This window comes from Humulus lupulus, chromosome 2 (assembly GCF_963169125.1).
Source record: "Humulus lupulus chromosome 2, drHumLupu1.1, whole genome shotgun sequence".
Taxonomy (NCBI): domain Eukaryota; kingdom Viridiplantae; phylum Streptophyta; class Magnoliopsida; order Rosales; family Cannabaceae; genus Humulus; species Humulus lupulus.
In genome coordinates, this window is record NC_084794.1 from 239,764,837 (window position 1) to 239,784,000 (window position 19,164).

The 19,164-nt window shown below is 39.3% G+C and overlaps 2 long non-coding RNA genes across 2 annotated transcripts; both read right to left on the reverse strand.

Moving 5' to 3' along the window:
* Positions 1-945: 945 nt before the first annotated feature.
* LOC133816596 (uncharacterized) lies at positions 946-4,171 on the reverse strand. The gene is made up of 3 exons (XR_009885358.1): positions 4,045-4,171; positions 3,884-3,962; positions 946-1,148 (listed from the first exon to the last, which is right to left on the reverse strand). It is a non-coding gene; the product is annotated as an uncharacterized LOC133816596 (long non-coding RNA).
* A 6,552-nt stretch (positions 4,172-10,723) lies between these two features.
* Positions 10,724-13,957, reverse strand: LOC133816597 (uncharacterized). The gene is made up of 3 exons (XR_009885359.1): positions 13,823-13,957; positions 13,662-13,740; positions 10,724-10,926 (listed from the first exon to the last, which is right to left on the reverse strand). It is a non-coding gene; the product is annotated as an uncharacterized LOC133816597 (long non-coding RNA).
* Between the last annotated feature and the right edge of the window lie 5,207 nt (positions 13,958-19,164).

Genomic DNA, 19,164 nt, shown 5'->3' on the forward strand with positions numbered 1-19,164 from the left:
ATGCCATACAAACTCAGATAGATGCCTTGAATCAGGCTGTGCAGTAGCTAGTTGGGAATAAAATGTCCCACATAGAGTTTGATTGAAGGAAGGGCACCCCATTCCTTAACAGAATTATTGTGGTAGAAGTTCCGAGCAAATTCAAAATGTCAGTTCTACACAACTTTATGAGAGGGGAAGATCCAGTGTCTCACGTGAACAAATTTGAGATACAAATGGACATCCAGAAGGTGTCAGAAGATGCTTGGTGCAGGAGTTTTCCTGCCACTTTGTTTGAATCTGCTCAGGAATGGTATTTCAAGTTCCCTTCGACCAATATAGTTTCCTAGGAGATGTTCACAAAGGAGTTTTACGGGAAGTTTTATGCTGGTCGAATACATCCAACAGAAGCTAATCAGCTAGTCGAAATTCGACAGAAGGAAGGAGAAACTCTCAAAGAGTATATCCAGCAGTTTAGACGAGCAGCTATTCGGGCCAAAAATGTTGGAGAAGAGGGAAAGATGATGGCACTCATGGCTAAAGTGTGACGCCATTCTCCCCTCTGGAGTAGTTTGTGGAAGAATGGAGTCAAGAGCACTCAAGAATTTCTAGATCGAGCAAAAAAATATATCAAACTCGAGGAGGCCATTGCCAAGAAGAAAAATCCCCAAAGGACGATGAGGATAAGAAATAAGACCCGACCAAAATCGCCAATGGGTCTGGTAAGCCCAACAACAATGACAAAGGTAATGGTAAGAATGGGGGAAAATGGGCGAACACTGAACCAGTGGCATCTGATAGCAGCGCCCCAAAAAAAACAGGTATGAACCAAGGTTCAGCAATTACACTACCCTGATTGATAGCCGAGTTGAAGTGTATCAGGCCAGTTTTAACGACCCGGATTTTCAAGACTCGATAATGCGGAAATATAAATGTTTTCATTTAACAAAATGTCTCAAAAACCCATAGAAAAAAAAACTTTTTAAAAAGTCGTATGGCCATACTTAACATTTAATTACAAACATGTTTTATAAAGATTAGAGTGAGCCTAGTTTAGGAAAATTACACAACATTTCCAAAAATAAAAAGGCTTCCCAAAAGGTCGGTCCACATGTACATTTGCAAGGAAGACTCCAGCGCTCACTGCTCTGCCTTGCCCTTGCACTGACCTACAACATGAAACAACTAGGTAAGCGAAAACGCTTAGTAAGATCAACTTTCAAACAAAGCATGTAGAGAATTAGGGTTCCGGACCCTAAACAATCAATTTCAAGAACGCTAAAGCGTCCTAGCAAACTTATGGTCATGCCTGATAACCAATGATAAATTAATTCGTAACTAGATAAAAATCCTGCACTCAGAAAATCCCAGAACAAGCAGATATATTATATCACAACTATATCTTACCAACAATTATATCCCTGCACTCAGAAAATCCCAGAGCAAGCAGATATATTATATCACAACTATATCTTATCAACAATTATATCCCTACACTCAGAAAATCCCAGAGCAAGCAGATATATTATATCACAACTATATCTTATCAACAATTATATCCCTGCACTCAGAAAATCCCAGAGCAAGCAGATATATTATATCACCAAATAATTCGAGACCAACGCTCGACAATTTTCAACAATTCATGCGTAACGCGCCCTCCAACATAATTGCTAATATGTAAAAGAGAACTGAGTCCCCACACTAAGATCTAGCCAATAAATATTCTCATCAAGGGTAACTATCGTGTTACCTAGGGCATCGCTACATATTCAAGAGTGTAATCCAATTTACACGATTTTATGGAGACTTCTATGTTAATCAGTGGTGCTGGTGAGCAGCTGCCCCTAGGGTGTTCAACCTCACTCTATCTTGGCAACCCCTAGTATCTCTAGGCACTCTCACGGAATGGCCAATATTCACGGCTGCTATCCGGGAATAACTTATCAGAGCACTTGCTCGGATTCTAACCGTCCAATGATTAAGTAAGCATGAGGGCCCCTAGGTCCCATATATCTTGGCGCCCCTAGGTTTAACCAGCTTATCCTCATCTCATGGCCACTTGTCTCGGTAATGAACCAGACATAAATAAAATCAAGCAGTGTGACGGGGATCAACCGTCTAGGATATGACGGACTTCTACCGTTCATATTTTCTAAATCAGCACTCACTAGACTAACGTCTCTAAGCAACTTTCTATGACAGCCTATGTATATGCATGTATCCCTATACTAACATACAAGACAATAATCATTTCATGTTGCAGCCATACAATATAAGTTGACTTACTTTGAGTCCTTAGCGCTCAGCAAGTTTTCACCCTCCAACGTTCAGTCCAGTTACGCTTAGCCAATACTGTAGTTATCCATACAGTATACTCGGATTAATTATGGCACTCATAATTCATTATTATTATTTTGGGCAGTTTGGTCATTTTAATAAAAGTCATTTGTAAGGATTTACAATCCTTATTTGGTTTTAAACCTATTAAGGAAAGTTATACAAAATATTCGAGACTAAACCCTAAGTCTCGGGGAGACCTATCCTAAGGTCTCGATACCTAGGCTCGGGTATCACAATGGTATTTCCCACAATCCGCTAAAAATCTTATTCTTTCAAGGTATCGCTATTAACCCGCACTTTCGACTAGTCGGTTAAAATATGTAAGATTTTAGCCGGTATTATATCCAGAAAATACAAATAAATTCCTTAATTATTTTTAAAGAAAATAAACTCTTTAAATTTTCCTTTTATTTTTCTTAAGGTTTTAATATCTAAAAACCGTTTTAAGAAAATTGCCTAATTTGTCTTAATTAGGAAAACCGTTATAAATTTCTCATCTTGACTAATTAATTTTCCAAAAGCAATTAATCAATTTTACTTACTAGGAAAATAATTTATTTAATTATTTTATCAAAATATAGGGTTTTAAACCCTCTTTTAATTTATTAACTATTAATAAATTAAATCTCTTATTTTTAGAAAGAATAAAAACTCTTTAATAAAAATAATTCATTTAAACTCAAAGGGTAAATTTTAGTGAAAATATGATTTCAAGACTTACCATTTTATATCTTGAAATAAGCAAAATTTTACTTTTTACCTTATGTTCCAAAATCTCATTTTTACACTAAGTGTGAAAAACCTATTTTTCACATTTTTAACTACATACTTCGTTAGTTCATAACTTGAAATTTACTTACCCAATTGTTACCAAAATTTCCCAATTCCATTTTTGTTATGCCATTTAGGCCTTTGTAAAATCTTAGGTCAAAATGAGCATTTTTGATTGGTGAAATCATTTTCCAACAATGAGGTAAAAATGACCTTATTTTCAAGTCCTTATTTTTTTCCAAACTTTGACAGTTAATAACTTTCAAACCGTTCAATATTTTCTTACCAAATTTTACAGTGGAATAATAGGTTATGCCAGTAATATGTCCACAAAATTTTAGAAAAAACTGGGTTCATTTTCCCTATACAGTGGCTGTCCAAACTTGGTTCCGAAAATAAGAATACGAAAAAACAGTTTTTTTACCTCAACTTTGAAATAGCATAACTTACTCATTTCTAAACATTTTTTTGTGTTTCAAAAGCTCAATTTTATGTACTCAATCTCAACAACATCACAGTACAATTAAATTTTACAAAACCAATATACAGTGGCTGCTTGACCCCTTGGAAGTCACAGCTCAAAACATGTTTTGTTTTAGGGTGTCCTACAAAACCCTTGGGGGTTTTGGTTCCCATTTTCAAAAATCAATACACATGCATCATAAAAATTATTAAACAACTACCATAACCTTATTACATCACCAACAAGATACTTTAAGCATTAGATATACAAAATAATGCTTAAAACTAAAAACCCTACAACCAAAATCATCAAAAGTAAACTTTTTACCTCTTTGGTGTTCTTGCTTAAGGTTTGGACCTTCCTATTAGCTTTGGCTCCTCCAAAACCTTTCAAAAACCCTAACCAACTTCCCCCAACAACATAGTTAATTAGCTATTTGAAACTCTAAGCTTAAAACTTTACAAAAGCCTAGATTAGTGAAGGTTTACCTTAGGGAAAATACTTCCTAGACCAAGACTTAGCCTCCAAGTTTTCCTTGGTGTTCTTGAGGTTGAATATTGAGAGAACACTTTGAATGGTCTTAAAAAATCAGATGAGAGTGAATGAGAGAGGGAGAGTGGTCAGATTTGGGGGTTAGAATGGCTCACACAACTCTTCAAAATATCACAAAACACTTGAGTGCTTTTCTACCCACTTGCCCACTTGACTTCTTAATTAAAATGGGAGTTAAACTTTATAGAATTGGGTTCACACCACTCTAAAACACCACATGGCTGGCCACCCTTTGCCATATATGATCATTTCATTATTTTTTTAATTTTTTTTTTTTTATTAAAGGTTAATAAAGGTTTCATAGGAAGAAAAGTCCAAATTGGCTTTTGACACCTTTTTTTTTCACTCTTATTAAGTTTTAATCACCAAACTTAACATTAATTAATTAAATTAAATGTCTCTCACATTTAATTTAATTAATCACATAGTAAAATTTAACCTAAGGTCCATTCATGGAATAAAATTCCCCATTTCGGTAAAATTAGGCATTTAACACAAAATGCCCTAAAATTTCCATTTTCTTTTAGGTTTATTATTTTTGACCAAACTTTAACTTTTATGAATGTATTTTATGCCCAAAATATAATTTCCATGATTTTTCATTTTATTTTCCGAGATTTTTACCCGATCAGGGTTTTTGTGTCGGTCCAGGACCGAAAGTCTTATCTTGACTTTTAAAATCACAAAATTCATATTTTGGCTAGCAATAACTCATGGAATACTTACAAACAAAATATAATATTATTTAAAATAATATTCTTAACCCGGGGGAAAAATCTCGACCCGAGTCGTTTAAAGGTACCCGAAAATGCAGGACGTTACAATACCTACAATTTATAAAGGTTTCGTCCTCGAAACTTAAAACAAATGAGGATACAGCTCCCTCATCTTGTCTTCTATTTCCCAGGTTGCCTCTTCAATGCCATGGTTACACCACTGCTCCTTTACCAATGGCACCGTCTTGTTCCTCAACACTTTTTCCTTTCGGTCTAGTATCATAACCGGTTTTTCCTCATAGACGAGTTGAGGATCCACGCTCAGCTGCTCATAGCTGATTACATGCGAGGGATCACGCATGTATTTTCTCAATAAGGATACATGAAACACGTCATGCACCTTAGACAGGGCGGGCGAAAGAGCTAAACGATAAGCTACTTCCCCGACCCTCTCTATGATTTCGAAAGGTCCAACGAACCTTGGGCTAAGCTTTCCTTTCTTTCCGAATCGCATAGCCCCTCGTAGCGGAGCTACCTTCAGCAGCACATTATCGCCAACCTCAAACACCAGGGGTCTCCTGCGTCTATCAGCATATTTGCGTTGTCGATCAACCGAAGTTTGCAAGCGTTGCCTTATCCGTCGGATGTCCTCTGTAATCTGATCAACCTCATCCGATCCGAGAAACTTTCTTTCACCGGTCTCGTGCCAATGAATCGGTGATCGACATTTCCTTCCATACAACGCCTCATACGGAGCCATCTTGATGGAATCATGATAGCTATTATTGTAAGCGAACTCTATTAGTGGAAGCTTCTCATTCCATGACCCTTGAAAGTCGAGCACGCAGTCTCTTAGCATATCTTCTAGGGTCTGAATTGTTCATTCACTTTGACCGTCTGTTTGCGGGTGGAAAGAAGTGCTAAACTTCAGTTTAGTACCCAACCTTGTTTGGATTCTATTCCAGAATGTCGAGGTAAAACGTCCGTCGCGATCTGAAACGATGGAGTTGGGTACACCATGCAGTCTCATTATTTCTGCAATGTAAATATCTGCTAACTTATGTGCGCCATAAGTTACCTTGATCGGCAAGAAATGAGCGGACTTAGTCAGCCTATCCACGATAACCCAAATGGCATCGTGCCCCTTGGGAGTGGTTGGTAGACCTGTGACAAAGTCCATAGTGACCATCTCCCACTTCCATTCCCGAATTTCTAAGGGTTGTAACAATCCGGCTGGTCGTTGATGCTCAGCCTTTGTCTACTGACAAGTCAAGCAGTGTGCCACATATTCTGCCGTCTCCTTTTTCATCCCAGGCCACCAAAAGTACTTCTTCAAGTCTTGGTACATTTTTGTGGTACCCGGATGCATGGCATAAGGAGCATTATGTCCTTCGAAAAAGATCTGCTTCTTGATCGTCATCCTCAGGAACACATATTCTTCCCTTGAACCCCAATACTCCATCCTCGGAGATATGGAATCCTGGTCGCCCCTCGTTCCTCACTTCGTGCATCAATCCTTGAACCCAAGGATCGACTAACTGCCCGCCTCTTATAGCTTCCATAATGGTAGGCTCGATAGAAAGGTTAGCCAATTGACCTACTACTATCTCTAAATCCAAGGTAGCAAGGTCGACTTGTAACTGCGGTGAAATTTCCTTCACTGTCATCACATAAGCACCTGGTTGTAGACTCAATGCATCTGCCACCTTGTTTGCTTTTCCCGGGTGGTACAGAATGTCGCAGTCATAGTCGTTAAATAGTTCCAACCATCGACGCTGTCTCATATTCAATTCCTTCTGAGTGAAGAAATACTTCAGGCTTTTGTGATCAGTGTAGATGTCGCAGTGTATCCCGTATAGGTAGTGCCTCCATATTTTTAGAGCAAAAACCACTGCTGCAAGCTCCAGGTCATGAGTGGGATAGTTCTTCTCGTAATTCTTTAGCTGTCGAGAAGCATAAGAAATTACTTTTCCGTGCTGCATCATCACTGCTCCCAACCCTCGGCCTGAGGCGTCGCTATAAATAGTATATCCCTCTGTGCCATTGGGGATTGTCAGCACTGGGGCAGTCGTCAATCTTGTTTTCAGCTCCTGAAAACTCTCCTCACACTTGTCAGTTCATTCATATTTGACGTTTTTGCAGGTAAGGGCAGTCATTGGTGCGGCTATTTTGGAAAATCCTTCCACAAATCGCCCGTAGTATCCCGCTAACCCAAGAAAACTTCTAACCTCATGCGCATTTTTCGGAGGTTTCCACTGCTTAACAGCTTCTATCTTGGGGGGATCTACTGAAATTCCATTTCCCGACACTATGTGCCCCAGAAAACTTACTTTCTCTAGCCAGAATTCGCACTTCGAAAACTTAGCATAAAGCTTTTCGTCTCGCAGACACTGGAGGACCAGTTCCAGATGTGTTGCATGCTCTTCTTGGCTTTTCGAGTATATCAGAATATCGTCAATGAACACGACGACAAACTTATCCAAATACTCTCAAAATACTCGGTTCATGAGATCCATGAATGCAGCAGGCGCATTGGTTAGTCCAAAGGACATCACTAAGAACTCGTAGTGACCGTAACGCGTTCTGAAGGCCATCTTTGATATATCCGTCTCCTTAACCTTGAGCTGATGATAGCCTGATCGCAGGTCTATTTTGGAAAATACTGACGCTCCTTGTAGTTGATCGAAAAGATCGTCGATCCTCGGTAATGGATATCGGTTCTTGATCGTCACTTTGTTCAACTCCCGATAGTCAATGCACATTCTCATCGTACCGTCTTTCTTCTTAACGAATAAGATCGGGGCTCCCCATGGAGAATGGCTTGGCCTTATGAACTTCTTGTCCAGTAACTCTTGCAGTTGTGACTGCAACTCCTTGAGTTCAGCTGGTGCCATCCTGTAAGGTGTCTTTGAGATCGGCGCAGTTCCCGGAATCAACTCTATCTCAAACTCAATCTCTCGGTCTAGTGGAATCCCTGGGAGATCTTCAGGAAATACATCAGAAAACTTGCACACAACCGGTACATCCGATGGTTGTTGACTCGTTTCTTTATTCTTATCCACTATGTTTGCCAGAAAACCGATGCACCCGTCACTCAACATTTTTCTCGCCTTTATCGCAGAAATCATGGGACACTTCTTTTCTCTTGACGTACCCTTGAACTCGAATGGTTCTTCTCCTGCTGGGGTGAAGACCACTTTTCTGCGCTTGCAATTGATAACTGCTCCATATTTGGTTAACCAATCCATCCCAAATATGACATCATATTCATGTAGGTCCAAGACTAATAGATCCACCATTAGCTCATGATTTTCAACCCAAACTGGTACGGCTCTAACCCATGTTTGCACCAGAATATCCTCACCCGAAGGCAAGGATACCCCACCAATAACAGGCATAGGCTCAGGACTTCTATTTAATTTTTCCACAAAGGATGCAGATACAAAAGAATGTGATGCACCAGTATCCATTAATGCATATGCTGAGGTTTGGGCGATAGAAATCTGACCTGACACCATATCAGATGGGCCAGCTCCTTTGTCGCTTTGTGTAAGCGCATAAACTCGAGGCGGAGCTCCAATTTGTTTATGTTGGTCATTTCCATTGCCCTTGGCTAGCATTCGACAATCCTTAGCAAAGTGCCCTGGCTTTCCACAGTTAAAACAGAACCCGCACTCGCCCCGATGGCGGCGGTTACACTTGTTGCACAATGGCCATTGTTCAAACTCACGTCTCGGCTGTTTGTTGTGACTAGCCATTGCCTGATTGGGAGGTCCCCTAAAAATCGGTCTTGTGCCTCTTGGATTGTTTGTTCGCCCCGAGTTCTGGCTGAACCTCGGGTTGAACCTTCCCCTTGGGCCATTCTGATTGGCCTGAAACTGTTCGGGGTTGTTGGCAGTGTACCTCCTGTCTTCGTTCTTCTGTGGATCTGGCTTGTCTGACACGGCCCAAGACTCTTGGCGAAGAGCCCGTTCCACAGCTTCAGCATACGTCTCTGGGCCAGTTCTACCAGTGTCTACACACCTAGCAATGTCTCTGCGTAGGCCCTTCATAAAACTCCAGGTCTTATTCTCTTCAGTGCTCACCTGGTTCTTCGCAAACCTAGACAGCTGGTCAAATTTTCGAACGTAGTCCTGCACGCTCGATGTTCCCTGCTTCAGATTAGTGAACTCATTCACTTTGTGCTCAATCACCGCCTTACTAAAGTACTTGCCATTGAACAAGGTCAAGAACTCTAGCCATTCCATCTCGGAAACGTTATGCCCTTTCTTGGCTGCGTCCCACCAGATGCGGGCATCTTTTCTCAGCATATAGGTCGCGGAGACTACCTTCTCTCTCTCAGTAGTTCCAATGAAGTCGAAGATTCTTTCCAAGATACTAATCCATTCCTCTGCCATTGAAGGGTCACTGCTCCCCTCGAATATAGGTGGATTTTGGTTGCCGAACCTTTCTGATATAGGTTTTGCTCGGGCAGCTCTTGGCGCTTCTACTGGCTGTACAGGTTGCTCAATGATAACCTGCGGGCCAAGGTTTTGTTCTTCATTGGTTGCTGGTGGTACTTCGTAGTTCTGAGAATTGTTGGGTGGCATGGGGAGTCGTCCCAGAAGGGTGTTAAATCTTTTAGCTTGGAGGGCATCAGCGTCCTCCTGTCTCTTTTGCCCTCTTTCTATTTGAGCTCCCTGCGTCTCCACTAGCCTTTGCAGATTGTTCATCTGCTCGGCTATCTCGCGAACTCTATCAGCTTGGTTTGGAGCTCTAGCGGCAGGCGCGTTCTAAGCTCTATCAGCAGGTGTGGCCTGGCCTCGGCCAGCAACACCCCTTCCTCTTTGAGCTCTTGTCCTTACCAATTTTTTGATTTCAATCAAAAGCTCTTAAGCGCATAAGGATGAGAAGTTAATATTGACACAGATAGTTAATCAACCTAATTAAGCACACCAAACATATCAAGCACAACAAGCAATCAACATTTTTTAACAAAAGTTAGCAACTTCATTTCATAACCTATACCATATACAACAACGTTTGAAGTTTGGGTTGGCAAGTCTAAGGGATTTACAAAATTAGCCCTAAAAAAAACGGACTTATAACCCTTCTAGACCAGTTACTAATTTTCTTAATCATATTCAAGGTAGGTATATATTTCAAAACTAGGTGGGTTTCTAACACCTATGCAGCGCCTAACACCTAGTCGGTGTCGCTGTCAGCGGCCATATCAGGACCTCCATCTAGATCCTCCTTGAGATCTTCCTCAGTCTGGTCCATCAGCTCCTCATAAGAAATTTCCCCGTCGCCGAGTTCTGCATTAGCCACTTCCTCCACTGGCAGGTTCTCAGCTACAACTACACCAATGTCCTACAACCTAGTCGGTTTGCAAGGTCTTTACAAAAAGTATCAACAAGACCCTCACAGCATAACCTAATCTAAGCTGTCCATCAACATATCCAGCTCTATGTCGGTATCCTCGTCAGACTGCTCGAGATCCTCATCTGGCTCTACTAAAGACTTCCGTCATGTACTGCGTACATTGCCAAATGGCACGCCAATGTCGTCATTCGTACTCGAAATGGCAAGGAATTATCATCGTTAAAGAGTCTATAGAAAATCGATTCTAGGGGAAGGGATCATGGGTAGTTTTCCTATCACAGGGTCACCTATCTCAGGTATATCGACCATAACCTACAATTTATAGAATTGAGGTGAATAAAAAGAAATCAACATACTAAAGGAAGAAACAATACTTACAGTGAGTGCCGGTCTATCTTTGCGAAATGTACATGTGGGTTGTCTACAGAACCGGCTCAACTCGAGCTCTGATACCAACTGTAACGACCCGGATTTTCAAGACCCGATAATGCGGAAATATAAATGTTTTCATTTAACAAAATGTCTCAAAAACCCATAGAAAAAAAAACTTTTTAAAAAGTCGTATGGCCATACTTAACATTTAATTACAAACATGTTTTATAAAGATTAGAGTGAGCCTAGTTTAGGAAAATTACACAACATTTCCAAAAATAAAAAGGCTTCCCAAAAGGTCGGTCCACATGTACATTTGCAAGGAAGACTCCAGCGCTCACTGCTCTGCCTTGCCCTTGCACTGACCTACAACATGAAACAACTAGGTAAGCGAAAACGCTTAGTAAGATCAACTTTCAAACAAAGCATGTAGAGAATTAGGGTTCCGGACCCTAAACAATCAATTTCAAGAACGCTAAAGCGTCCTGGCAAACTTATGGTCATGCCTGATAACCAATGATAAATTAATTCGTAACTAGATAAAAATCCTGCACTCAGAAAATCCCAGAACAAGCAGATATATTATATCACAACTATATCTTACCAACAATTATATCCCTGCACTCAGAAAATCCCAGAGCAAGCAGATATATTATATCACAACTATATCTTATCAACAATTATATCCCTACACTCAGAAAATCCCAGAGCAAGCAGATATATTATATCACAACTATATCTTATCAACAATTATATCCCTGCACTCAGAAAATCCCAGAGCAAGCAGATATATTATATCACCAAATAATTCGAGACCAACGCTCGACAATTTTCAACAATTCATGCGTAACGCGCCCTCCAACATAATTGCTAATCTGTAAAAGAGAACTGAGTCCCCACACTAAGATCTAGCCAATAAATATTCTCATCAAGGGTAACTATCGTGTTACCTAGGGCATCGCTACATATTCAAGAGTGTAATCCAATTTACACGATTTTATGGAGACTTCTATGTTAATCAGTGGTGCTGGTGAGCAGCTGCCCCTAGGGTGTTCAACCTCACTCTATCTTGGCAACCCCTAGTATCTCTAGGCACTCTCACGGAATGGCCAATATTCACGGCTGCTATCCGGGAATAACTTATCAGAGCACTTGCTCGGATTCTAACCGTCCAATGATTAAGTAAGCATGAGGGCCCCTAGGTCCCATTTATCTTGGCGCCCCTAGGTTTAACCAGCTTATCCTCATCTCATGGCCACTTGTCTCGGTAATGAACCGGACATAAATAAAATCAAGCAGTGTGACGGGGATCAACCGTCTAGGATATGACGGACTTCTACCGTTCATATTTTCTAAATCAGCACTCACTAGACTAACGTCTCTAAGCAACTTTCTATGACAGCCTATGTATATGCATGTATCCCTATACTAACATACAAGACAATAATCATTTCATGTTGCAGCCATACAATATAAGTTGACTTACTTTGAGTCCTTAGCGCTCAGCAAGTTTTCACCCTCCAACGTTCAGTCCAGTTACGCTTAGCCAATACTGTAGTTATCCATACAGTATACTCGGATTAATTATGGCACTCATAATTCATTATTATTATTTTGGGCAGTTTGGTCATTTTAATAAAAGTCATTTGTAAGGATTTACAATCCTTATTTGGTTTTAAACCTATTAAGGAAAGTTATACAAAATATTCGAGACTAAACCCTAAGTCTCGGGGAGACCTATCCTAAGGTCTCGATACCTAGGCTCGGGTATCACAATGGTATTTCCCACAATCCGCTAAAAATCTTATTCTTTCAAGGTATCGCTATTAACCCGCACTTTCGACTAGTCGGTTAAAATATGTAAGATTTTAGCCGGTATTATATCCAGAAAATACAAATAAATTCCTTAATTATTTTTAAAGAAAATAAACTCTTTAAATTTTCCTTTTATTTTTCTTAAGGTTTTAATATCTAAAAACCGTTTTAAGAAAATTGCCTAATTTGTCTTAATTAGGAAAACCGTTATAAATTTCTCATCTTGACTAATTAATTTTCCAAAAGCAATTAATCAATTTTACTTACTAGGAAAATAATTTATTTAATTATTTTATCAAAATATAGGGTTTTAAACCCTCTTTTAATTTATTAACTATTAATAAATTAAATCTCTTATTTTTAGAAAGAATAAAAACTCTTTAATAAAAATAATTCATTTAAACTCAAAGGGTAAATTTTAGTGAAAATATGATTTCAAGACTTACCATTTTATATCTTGAAATAAGCAAAATTTTACTTTTTACCTTATGTTCCAAAATCTCATTTTTACACTAAGTGTGAAAAACCTATTTTTCACATTTTTAACTACATACTTCGTTAGTTCATAACTTGAAATTTACTTACCCAATTGTTACCAAAATTTCCCAATTCCATTTTTGTTATGCCATTTAGGCCTTTGTAAAATCTTAGGTCAAAATGAGCATTTTTGATTGGTGAAATCATTTTCCAACAATGAGGTAAAAATGACCTTATTTTCAAGTCCTTATTTTTTTCCAAACTTTGACAGTTAATAACTTTCAAACCGTTCAATATTTTCTTACCAAATTTTACAGTGGAATAATAGGTTATGCCAGTAATATGTCCACAAAATTTTAGAAAAAACTGGGTTCATTTTCCCTATACAGTGGCTGTCCAAACTTGGTTCCGAAAATAAGAATACGAAAAAACAGTTTTTTTACCTCAACTTTGAAATAGCATAACTTACTCATTTCTAAACATTTTTTTGTGTTTCAAAAGCTCAATTTTATGTACTCAATCTCAACAACATCACAGTATAATTAAATTTTACAAAACCAATATACAGTGGCTGCTTGACCCCTTGGAAGTCACAGCTCAAAACATGTTTTGTTTTAGGGTATCCTACAAAACCCTTGGGGGTTTTGGTTCCCATTTTCAAAAATCAATACACATGCATCATAAAAATTATTAAACAACTACCATAACCTTATTACATCACCAACAAGAAACTTTAAGCATTAGATATACAAAATAATGCTTAAAACTAAAAACCCTACAACCAAAATCATCAAAAGTAAACTTTTTACCTCTTTGGTGTTCTTGCTTAAGGTTTGGACCTTCCTATTAGCTTTGGCTCCTCCAAAACCTTTCAAAAACCCTAACCAACTTCCCCCAACAACATAGTTAATTAGCTATTTGAAACTCTAAGCTTAAAACTTTACAAAAGCCTAGATTAGTGAAGGTTTACCTTAGGGAAAATACTTCCTAGACCAAGACTTAGCCTCCAAGTTTTCCTTGGTGTTCTTGAGGTTGAATATTGAGAGAACACTTTGAATGGTCTTAAAAAATCAGATGAGAGTGAATGAGAGAGGGAGAGTGGTCGGATTTTGGGGTTAGAATGGCTCACACAACTCTTCAAAATATCACAAAACACTTGAGTGCTTTTCTACCCACTTGCCCACTTGACTTCTTAATTAAAATGGGAGTTAAACTTTATAGAATTGGGTTCACACCACTCTAAAACACCACATGGCTGGCCACCCTTTGCCATATATGATCATTTCATTATTTTTTTAATTTTTTTTTTTTATTAAAGGTTAATAAAGGTTTCATAGGAAGAAAAGTCCAAATTGGCTTTTGACACCTTTTTTTTTCACTCTTATTAAGTTTTAATCACCAAACTTAACATTAATTAATTAAATTAAATGTCTCTCACATTTAATTTAATTAATCACATAGTAAAATTTAACCTAAGGTCCATTCATGGAATAAAATTCCCCATTTCGGTAAAATTAGGCATTTAACACAAAATGCCCTAAAATTTCCATTTTCTTTTAGGTTTATTATTTTTGACCAAACTTTAACTTTTATGAATGTATTTTATGCCCAAAATATAATTGCCATGATTTTTCATTTTATTTTCTGAGATTTTTACCCGATCAGGGTTTTTGTGTCGGTCCAGGACCGAAAGTCTTATCTTGACTTTTAAAATCACAAAATTCATATTTTGGCTAGCAATAACTCATGGAATACTTACAAACAAAATATAATATTATTTAAAATAATATTCTTAACCCGGGGGAAAAATCCCGACCCGAGTCGTTTAAAGGTACCCGAAAATGCAGGACGTTACACCAGTCATACCATCGTTCCCTTTAGGCAACCTGCCCCGATCTGGAAAGAGATATCCAAAAGGGATACGATCAAGTTTTGTCGTTTTCGCAATGACTATGGCCATGATACCAACAAGTGTAACAAGCTCAAGTACGAGATCGAGTTCCTTATTCGACAAGGACATCTGAGGAGATATGTACGAGTAAGTGGAAGTTCTCAGCAAGAGGCTTACGGAGGCAATGAGCAGGCTCCTATATGCCAATGCTCTCGTCCTCTATAGCCAGCTCCTGTCGCTGGTACATTGTTAACCATCTGCGGAGGACCAAAGATGACAGAACCCTATGTCATGATCAGGACATTGAAATGCTAAACATCGAGGAGCGAACTCTCAAAAAAGCTCGAACAGAGGAAGAATTACTAACTTTCTTTGAGTTGGACACATAGCATGTCCAATTTTCCCACTCAGATCCTCTGGTCGTGGATGTTCAAATCACCAACATGATGGTAAAATGAGTGTTGGTGGATACAGGAAGCTTGGTCAACATTTTGTATAAGTCTTCATTGGAAATTATGAAATTGTTAGTGCAAGATTTAGAGTCATGCAACCAAACCATCGATGGTATTTCTGGCAAAGAGCTAGCACCAATAGGGTCGATCAAACTTCCAGTGACAGTAGGAACTGCACCTGTGAACAGGACATTACTTGCAACTTTTATAGTAGTTGATTGTCCGTCTTCATATAATGCTGTTATCGGAAGACCCATACTCATCGATCTATGAGCTATAACTTCGATCTGGCATCTGACCATGAAGTTTCCAACCGATGGAGGAGTTGGGTGCGTGGTGGGAAACCAGCGAGAAGCCAGAGAATGCTACAATTCCTTTATCACAAAGGCAAGAAGAGGCAGATTGGGAAGTCGAGTCGAAAAAAGTTTGCTAGTAGTAAGTGAAACGCAAGCCCAATCAGGTGAACAAGTCACCAAATCGAGCATTGCCCAAAGTGAGGATAGGGACTTAGATCCTCGCTTTAGGAATTTGAAGAAAACATTGGGCCTATGGAGGACCTCGAGGAGGTCCAACTAGAAGAGAAAGATTCAACTAGGGTTGTGAAAGTTGGTAAAAACTTAGAGACAACAACAAAAAACAAACAGGTGAAGTTTTTAAAGAGAAACCAGGAGGTCTTTTCCTGGTCACATGATATGGTTGGGATAGACCCAGCGGTGATCAGCCATGTCTTGAATATAGACAAAAATCATCCACCTGTACAATAAAAAATAAGGCAGCTCGACAAAGATAGTTCTAGAGCCCTAAAAGAAGAAGTTAAGAAGTTGAAGGAGAATGGATTCATCAGGGTAGTGTTTTATCCATCTTGGGTCTCTAATCTCATACTAGTTCCCAAACCAAATGGTAAATGGAGGTTGTGTGTGGATTTCACAGACCTTAATAAAGCCTGCCCGAAAGATTGTTTCCCTTTTCCAAGAATCGACTAGCTGGTCGATGCTACATAAGGACATGAAGTTTTATCATTCCTGGACGCGTACTCCGGTTATAATCAAATTATTATGCATCCACCTGATGAAGATGACACTAGCTTTCGAACAGATACGAGACTTTACTGCTATAAAGTAATGCCCTTCTGTTTGAAAAACGCTAGTGTGACTTACCAGCGACTAGTCAACCATATGTTCAAAGAACTGATCGACAATAACATGGAAGTCTACGTCGACAATATGCTGGTCAAGTGGAGAAAGGCCGGTGAACACATCAAGGACCTATAGGAATGCTTCAACATCTTGAACAAATATCAGATGAAGCTGAATCCTCTAAAGTGTTTCTTTGGTGTTGGATTAGGAAAACTTTTGGGATTCATAGTAAACTCACGAGGAATCAAAGCTAATCACGAAAAATTCAAGCACTGATCGAGATGCAATCACCTGCCAAAGTTAAAGATGTACAAAGCATGACAGGAAGAATTGTTTCCCTAAGTACATTCATATCTAAGTCTACAGACAAGTGTGTCCCATTTTTTAATCTACTTAGTGGAAACAAAAAGTTTGAATGGACAGAGGAATGCAAACAAGCTTTTCAGGCGCTCAAAGCCCACATGTCGCAACTGCCTATTTTGTCCAAGTCGGTCGAAGGAGAGAATTTGCACATCTACGTAGAAATAACAGAGTATGCTGCTAATCAGAAAGGAAGACAACATTCAAAAAGCAGTATACTACGTAATCAAAAGGCTAGTGGGAGCAGAACTATGAAATCTGCCGATAGAGAAATTGGCTTATTGCTTGATACTGGCGTCTAGAAAACTGTGACCCTACTTTCAGGCTCACCCCATAATAGTGCTTACTGACCAGCCACTACGGCAAGTCTTACAAAAACCAAAAGCCGCTGGTCGACTACTAAAATGGGCAGTTGACTTGGGGCAGTTTGAAATTTCCTATGCACCGCGAGCAGCTATTAAAGGACAAGCCCTAGTGGATTTCGTTGCAGAATTTACCAGACTCCCTGCCAGTGAACTAATGATAGAGATCAATAATCAAATTCAAACCCCTGCCTGGAAGTTGTTCGTAGATGAGTCCTCCAATGAGCACAACACAGGGGCAGGGCTAATCTTAATCACACCTGATGGACATCAGTTTCATTGTGCGATTAGATTCAACTCTACGACCTCTAACAATGAAGCCGAGTATGAGGCTCTGCTCGCAGGATTAAGACTAGCCAAGGATATGAACATAAAGTCACTAGAAATATATAGTGACTCCCAGCTAGTTGTTAATCAGATTATTGAAGAATATTAGGCTAGGGGTCTCAAGATGATTTCTTATTTGAACAAGGCAAAGTATTTTCTAGCACAGTTTGAGAAGTATACTCTCCAGCAAGTACCTCACGATCAGAATACAAACGCCGATGCCTTAGCCAAGTTAGCAAGTGCAAAAGATGCTGACACTTTGAGCGTAGTACCGGTCGAACGTTTATTGGCACCAAGTATTCGGGTGGAAGAATCCTCGCTAATAATACAAGTGTCCTACACATGGATGACTCCCATCATACAATATCATGAACAAGGATTATTACCAGCAAATAGGAATAAGGCAAGGAAGCTTCAAAGAAAATCAACTCGATTTATTTTGATCGATGGAGTCTTGTATAGAAGAGGATACTCAATGCCTTTATTACAGTGTGTCTCTAAGGAAAAGGCTAAGGAATTGATGCATGAAGTACATGAAGGATTCTATGGAGATCACGCTTGAGAGGGGGGGGGGGGGGGGCAAAGTTTGTCAAAGAAGATTCTCCAGCAAGGGTATTTCTGGCCAAATTCCATGGAATTCGTTAAGAAGTGTGATAAGTGCCAACGATTTTGCAGGATACCATGAGCAACCCCAAATGAGCTTAAATAGATGCAAAGCCCATGGCCATTCGTGGTTTGGGGAATTGACCTAATCAGATCTTTGCCTATAGGAAAAGGGAATGTCAAGTATGCAGTAGTTGCTATCGACTACTTTACTAAGTGGGTCAATGCTGAGCCACTCGCAACAATCACGACCATGAAAGTGTTGGATTTCGTCATCAAAAATATTGTATGCAAATATGGGTTGCCGAAAAAAATTGTCTCAGATATTGGCACACGATTTGACAGTGACCTTTTCACCAATTTCTGCGAACAACATGGTATCACGAAGAGTTTTTCGTTGGTTTCTCATCCATTAGCCAACTGACAAGTTCAAGCCGTTAACAAAACTCTGAAGGACACACTTAAGAAAAGGCTCGAAGAAGCAAAGGGAGCATGGCCAGAACAATTGCCTGAAGTACTATGGCCATATAGAACATCTCACCGAACAACAACAGGCCATACGCCATTTTCCTTGGCCTATGAGTATGAAGCCATGTTACCCGTTGAGTTAGATCCACCATCGCATAGAAGGCTAACATACGACCAGAGAATGAATAACCAGTTGTTAATGGAGTCTTGGACTTGGTCGACGAAAGGCGCGAGTAGGCTCAACTTCGAGTTGTAGCTTACCAACAAAAGATCGCTCGATATTTTAACTCTAAAGTATGATAAAGAAAGTTTGACGTGGGAGATTTGGTACTTAGAAGGGTTTTTCTCAACACTTGCGACCAGGCTGCTAGAGTACTCTGACCAAACTGGGAAGGTCCATATCAAATTGAAGAAATTCTTCAACCAGGCACATACAAACTTGCTTGCTTAAATGGAGATCTTGTTCCTCGCAATTGGAATGGAGAACACCTGCTCAAGTATTATCAATGAACAATTCTTTTTAAAGAGTTGGCTTGTATTAATTTTACTTTTTACAAGTTTGTGAACAACAGCTGGCCAGTTAGATGGTTGGTCGCTTATAAGTGTAAGAGCAATTTTTGATCACTCGTACATGCACAAATCGTGCCCATTTTATTACGAGAAATAAAAGTAATTGTGTGCAGCGAGTTATTCTTGCCAATTATTGTATTTAT